Below are 7,100 nucleotides of genomic sequence, written 5' to 3' on the forward strand. Positions count from 1 at the left end.
TGTTTCTTGAAAACCTACATCATCATTGTCGCACAAGAAGATTGATTAAACAAACTGTCTTTTTTCTTTCTTCTCCTCATTAATCGGGCCTTTCCGTCATAATTCCCTTTTTATTAGCCTCTGCATTTCGTCTATGCAGCCTGCAGCTAAACTATTAAAACACAAGCACACACATAATTCATAATGAATTTTAATAAACTCGTCCAGACTAAATAACTTTAAATATGGTGTCACATTTGAAATAGTTTATTAATACTTTCTGTTGTGGCGGGACCACAAATTACCACTCCAGACAAGTTTAAGATCCACGTGGGTGGTATATCAGTTATGACCAATGGAGATCAGTGAAACAAGGGGACAGACAGTTTCTTTATTTCTTACACATTCTCTCCAGTCCCTGTATTTTTGAGATGTTTGTCTCTTGAAATGAAGCCGTGTTCAATAGTAATCATGTGACTAGTATTATTTACCGTCGTGTTCCTTAAAGAAAAAAAGTTTAAAAACTACTTCAAATCACAGCCGAGTCTTCGCAGAAGATGCGACGGAGCTTCACAAATTGAATACAGTTACAACAGATCACAGTTTTCGAAGGCTAGGCAAGCAGATAAAAAAAACACAAATGTACCATTTATTATAAGACACACATTGATTGTCTTTTAAAAAACTACATATTGATTCCTTATAAACACATTTTCTTAAATAAAAGTAGTGCATTCCAGGTCGCCATGGAGGCGTTTCAGCGCACACACACACACACACACACACACACACATACACACACGCACGCACGCACTGCACCCACATCCTCTCTATCATCCTCCTGATGGAAGTCGTCTTCTCGTCTTGCCAACACTGCGAATAGGGTCCGGCGGTGCTGTAAGAGGCTTAGAAAAGCCTGCCCATTCCAAGCACTTAACCAAAAAGATTGGCTCCTTTTGCCATGTAGTTTTTTTCCCCTCCTCTTTTCTGTGTAAGGATTGTTCCGTGGCTTTGACCTAACTTATTACAAATTCACTTTGATTCCCTGTACCTTAAACAACATGTTGTGGTCAAATGGGCCTATGTTTATACGCATTCACGACCCTCAAATTACTACTTTGCAGGCCACAAGGGGTGTATGTAGCTCAAATAGGCCTAGATATTTCATGTCAAAAGACCAAAACTTCAAAAGCGCTGTCGGGCACAATGCCAACCCATCCCATCGGGGGGGGGGGCGGAGAGTTCGCGTGTCACGGAACACTTCTGTTTTGGAAGAAGGATGGCTGGTCTACAACGTTTATTTTATGGTCTTTTAGTGTGGTGGATTGGACAGAATGGCAGACGTTTTGTTAGTTTCACAACACCTGGAATTTCCAGGAGGAAGTCTGATCGTTTGTAATCCAAGCAGTCAGCATTGAAGTTTCAGTTTTCCACGAGGACGCTTGGTCCTTATAATCCAAAAGCAATCCATACCACGTGTGGAGTTGAAGCCGAGCCCCGAGGCACCGTAAACTTGCGTGGGGAAGAGACGCGGGAGACTGGTTCAGGTGAACTGGTGACAGGCATTGCTTGGACTCATGGGGCTCAAAGGGATCCTGGCCCGGTCAGCTGATGGTGCATGGGTGTCAAGTAAGAGCCGCAGTCCATGCCCCCAAAGTAGGATGTGGAACCAGCGTAGCCCTGGCTGTATCCAGACGCTTGAGTGTAGGTCATGGGGTAGGATCGCTGCATGCAGGAGGAGGAGGAGGTAGAGAGTGGGTCTGACAGCGGCGAGATGGAGGCCGGGCTCCAAATGGAAACCGGCGCGCGGTGTGGTGGAGAGGCCGGGACTGAAGTGCTGGGGAGGGCGGCTGTGTTTGACCTGGTCCACCACTCGCCCCGCTCTCAGAACTGGCCTCCCGCGCTGGAGAGCTCTCTTTTTGGCAGGTCGCACTTTGTTCTGGCCTCCGTTTTTTGTTTGTGCTGCTGCTGCTGACGACACTTTGGCCCTTCGCTGGTTTGAAGCCAAACCGGACGTCCGTAAAAACAGGGTAGTATTATGTTTGTCTGCGTAATAATTATTGTCTGTGTTCTGTCTTTGCGCAAAATAAGAAATGACAACCATTATAATGATAGTTACTATCATCATAGGTAGGGTATTAATAGTGTGCGCCCTCTCAGTTTCATAAAGATATCCTATGGTTTTGAGATGTTTTTATTTTGAAAAACTCTTGCCTTTGACTTGAATGATACGTACCTGTACACGGGAACTCCGGTTTAAGTTGATTTTCCAAGGCCACTCCGCCTCTCTCATGAAAATATCCGGGTTCTAAGCGCGTTTTCGCGCGAATAAAGCCTCCAGCACATCTAAGTTGCGCTCTAGTAAATGTTGTCCTTTCCCGCCTCTGCTTTCGAGGAGGAAGTCACTGACTTTAAATAAACATATTTATCACAAGTTGTTGCCATCCGAAACCGCACTTTCATGCTCATAGATTTATTTTAAAAAAGCGGGTTATAAATTATTAATATATGATACCATAAAAATATTTAATATATAAAACGATAAGCGTAAAAGTATATTAATAAAAACTTTGGCATAATTTGTTTATTTGTTTAATAAAAAATTTTATACTTTTAACCTTTTTTTTTCCCCTTTTGATGTATAGTGTGAAACGTAAAACACCATCAAGGCCTACTAAATATTTCAGGAATAATAGATGACGGCCTGCATTTTTATTTTAATTAACCATACCAAACACAGGGGTATGTTTTTTTAACTTATAAGGCAATACAAATTGTATTGTGTGAGATTGGATTTCAAAAAAACAAGAATGGTTCAAATTCATTACTGCTTCATAACTCTAACAATTTAATTGATGCATCAGCTACACAAGAACCGCTGAATTAACTTGCATCTCAAGAAGCCTCGAGTGGCAAGTTTAATTATAAGTACTAGAAGAAAGCCTATGCAAAACCTAGCAAATTCAAATAGTTTAGCGGCCTAGCTACTATTACATTAAGCACATTACGTGCAAAAATGTAACTAGCACACATTAGTCCTGGATCCAGAAATGACAACTCAACATATATACTTGTGTGCATTCATTTTCAACAGTCTAAGTTACATTCAATGATTAATTCGGGAAGATTGTCTCTCACCCATGGGTATCCCAACGGAAGGGTGCAGAAGGTCCATACCGGAGGTAGTTAAAACTTAGCCCGTTGACCGTGTAAGGGGGTTGCGTGAGATACGACTGCATGCTAAAGATGGTTGTGGGGGTAAAAGTTGGAGAAAATTCGGAAGGCTGAAACACCGGCCCCACGTCAGTCACTTTTCCCTTAGTTTTATCTCTTGGCTTCTAGCTTTTTAACGTCTTCAGCGGTTTGGGAGCGTGGGAACCAAAACCCATGGTAGTTTCAAAAATAACAAAGATACAGGGAGACGTGACGTAATTGCCAACGACGGAGGTGTGTGTTTCAACGTCTGTCATTAGATAAGAAACTGGGTTCCTCGAGCTGCGATGACTTATAGGCTAATATAATAATAGCATGTCCACACCAAGACGTGCTCTTAAAGCCGCTCCAGACCTCCAGCGTCCTCTTGAGATGAACGAAAGCTCATTTTTTTCTTGACCAAACGCCCCCCCCCTACCTCCCCTTCCGCCCTCTACTCCCCACCAACCCAAAACGGTAACATCTATTAATTGCACAGTCTTTCACAAGGACCAAAACTCAGTCGTTCATAGTGCCACACACAAGCAAGAACAACAATTGCATGGGAACCGGCTAATTGTTCTCGTCAGCAAGAGAAAAGGTCCCGGTGTTCGTAGGTCGCTCCCCCCCCCCAATTCGTCCCCTCCCCATACGCCCTCACCCATCATCCTCACTGTTCACCCCCCCCCCCCGCGCACCCCCCCCCAAACCCCCCCCACACCATAAGAGAGCTGATTGGGGAGATATTGGGGGAAATACAAAGGCCACTGTTAGCCTGATACCTAATGCTAAATAAGCAGAAGCTCCATGACGAGAGGAACAAAAGTAAGTCAATGGGACAAAAGTATAAACACACATCCTGTCCCTACTCACATCAGTCAGAAGAGTAGCTATTATAAACTTATAATTCGGCTTTAGTATTTTTACAGAAAATTGCATCGATCTTTATTATAGGCTCTACTTATGAAAAGAGCAACAGCCGCTCAACTTTCATCTTTTAGAGATGTCCATTAAATCATTTGGGACAACAGATACGATTGCTGACGTATGGTCTATTCTTAATGTCATTAGTTTAGCTAGGTAGAACTTCAAAAGAATTGGACTGAAACGGGCAGATTAGGCTATTCGCGAATCAATGTTTTGGGTTTCAAATGAAACGGAAAAAAGTGTCTTATAACAGGCGACGGGTCAACAACAAAACTCCAAATTAACAGAAAGTTCAGCATCATCCAAACAACCCAATCTTTGCTCAATAAATGACGACATTATTATACCAACAAAAAAGTCAGAGCCTTGTGCAAAAAAAAAAAAAAAAAAGTTTTTTTGTTTGTTTTTTTCTTTGTTTTGTTTATACAACGGTTTCTCGCCCCCTCAATCTGTCAACTTTAACACAGTCCTCGTCTACACCAGTTGCGCGAACCGCTAGCATAGTAATTAACTCCATCCGAAGAATTAATTATGATAAATGTTGTTGTTGATTAACTGAACAGAGATAACTCCGTGTGGCACGCGCTCCCCCTAATTATTGGAACGCTACCGTCTTCAGATCTTGAACGTTTGGCCTCACTGATTCTGTGAATGGGTTTACAATAAACAACCGCGCGCGCTGGCGCCTCGCGCACACACAGAACCGACATTCAATGCAACGGTGTCTCTGACGTGATAGACAGAACAAAACATTGGAAATTAAAAAACTAAGTATGGGTACTTGAGACTATAAGCTTCCCCCCCCCCCGGGTTTCTACTTGTACAAGAAAGGGGAAAATATATGCATATCGGTATGCAACTGACAAAATATAAAATAGCTAGTGTATGTAAGCTATCTTCTGGTTTATTTTGATTCTATTCTCATCAAGCAATCAGAGGGCAGTGTTGCCGAATTATGTCGCTATTTGTTCTCTTCATTATTTATCAGTTTGTCAACCCAAACGAAATCAAACGAAGAGCGAGAAAACCTCGGTCAGTAGTAGCCCGTGGATTTAAATAAAAACATTGTAAATATAAAAAAAATGTGGAAACGTGCGTACTGACACACAAGTCAAGATGTGTATCAATAAATACGATAGGCGTTTTTTTTAAGGACAAATGTCAACAAATAGGTTGATTGTGTGGGCGTTCCAAAATTGTCAGGGGTGAGCATCAAGAGCAAAGTTTGAGGACTATAAAAAGATGATTACATCTAGTAATATGACATATAACGCCTACGACAATAATAATAATATGGCATTGGTTTGCAAATTCTTAATGCCGAAAACTACTATTGCATCAGCATGCACTACAAATAAGGACGGGCTACTTAACGTGAATAACTGGATTCAATGCGAAGTCCCAGCAAAGTTGTTAGGGCCAAGAGCCGAACATACGTCTATGGTGTACAAAAATATTTGAAGACATTCAAGATAACATTCGTTTTCATTCAAACCGTGAAGCAAAGGAGTCTGATGAAGCTCGACAGCTGAAACGCTGAAGGATGGATAAAATGGTTAGAGCAGATTAAAAGCACATACGGTTAGGTTCGCTGCTCTTGGGTTGAAGGTTGAAGTGGAGTCGACTTGTACAGCGCGCTGGCCAATATGAAGAGCTCAGGAACTGGGAGTCTTGTTTCTCTCTCAGGTGCCCTTTGGCGAGGGAGGGCAACAAATTGTCGACAGCGAACTTTTTGAGGGCAAAAACTCTGCAGCCAATGTAGAAACGAGAGCCCTAACGGAGCACATTCTCATCTCTGAAAAATCAAACGGGAATGGTCATTTTTTTTGTTTGTAACATTAAAAAACCATAGTGCTATGAATTAAAGTGGAAAGGAAATATGCATTTTTTTTTAGTTGTTTACAACTCCGATCTTTAAAAAAACAATGCCTCTGTTATAAGTTGCGGTGATTGATCTTGTTGGAAATTACGTCTTTTTTTTTTTGTTTTTTAACTGAGCTCTCAGCCCTTACGTGAGCCTTGGCGTTAAGTTGGTAGCCGATCTCCTACCACTCACAAAAGTGTCAAAGAAACCAATAGCCATATTAGATAATTTAAGCCATTATATCGAGCCTATGATCTGATAAGTTAACCGGCCGCCAAAATTGGCATGAGGTTTTTCAGGAGGTATAATAAACGAAGTGAAAACAATCAGACTCAGTTTTTTTTTTTTATTATAAAACCGAGGTTAATCCAAACTGGGGGAATACTGACGCTTGAATCCACGCAGACCTCCTTGCATTGCTGTTGCGTAGCTTTGAGGGAATTTACGGGGACGTAATAGCTCCTTTAATAAGAACTGTCCTCTCGTCCACATGGACGCTCAAAACTGCAAGTGCACAAAGCTGATGTTATCCAAAGCATCCAGAGATGACGATCACTGTGCGCTCCGCAATTTGCCATGGGGCTAGATTAAGGCCTTTTATAAGGCATGTAGATATACACGTGAAAATTAAGTGTGGGAGAAGCGCAATCGAGGGAGGTGAGGTGAATGGGTGTAACTGTTTAAAAAATGTTTTAAAAACAACGTTGTTGCCACTTATCCACTTCGAGGACATGTCTATTCGGGGATTCATCTGTGTGGGAAGGAAAGCAGGGGCGTAGTAATCAGAACAGCTTAAGTCTACACTTTTTAAGAGATCCCGAGAAGAGGATGAACCTGACAAGCGGCCCGGTTGACTCGAGATACACGGACAAAATTAACAATGGTGAGCAATTATATTAACAAAGATCATTGTTAGTTTGGTTTGCCAAAGTTTCTTTGTTTGTTTAATTGAATCCAGCACATCATATGTTTCAAATGAAATGCAGGCGTTTTCTAAATAAAAGTAATTTATGAATATAGTCCTATTACTAACTGACTCCTCTACTACTGCTAGGTTGTTGTTGTTTTTTGGTTCGTCATCATCATGATCAGGTTTATTAATTCTTATTATGGCAAACTAGAAATTTCCCAATCCAAA

At 41.5% G+C, this 7,100-nt stretch overlaps 1 pseudogene; it reads right to left on the reverse strand.

The window, feature by feature from the left end:
- Positions 1-1,334: 1,334 nt before the first annotated feature.
- On the reverse strand, positions 1,335-3,218 carry LOC122144581 (annotated as a pseudogene).
- Positions 3,219-7,100: the final 3,882 nt, after the last annotated feature.

This window comes from Cyprinus carpio, unplaced genomic scaffold (assembly GCF_018340385.1).
Source record: "Cyprinus carpio isolate SPL01 unplaced genomic scaffold, ASM1834038v1 S000006728, whole genome shotgun sequence".
Classification (NCBI taxonomy): domain Eukaryota; kingdom Metazoa; phylum Chordata; class Actinopteri; order Cypriniformes; family Cyprinidae; genus Cyprinus; species Cyprinus carpio.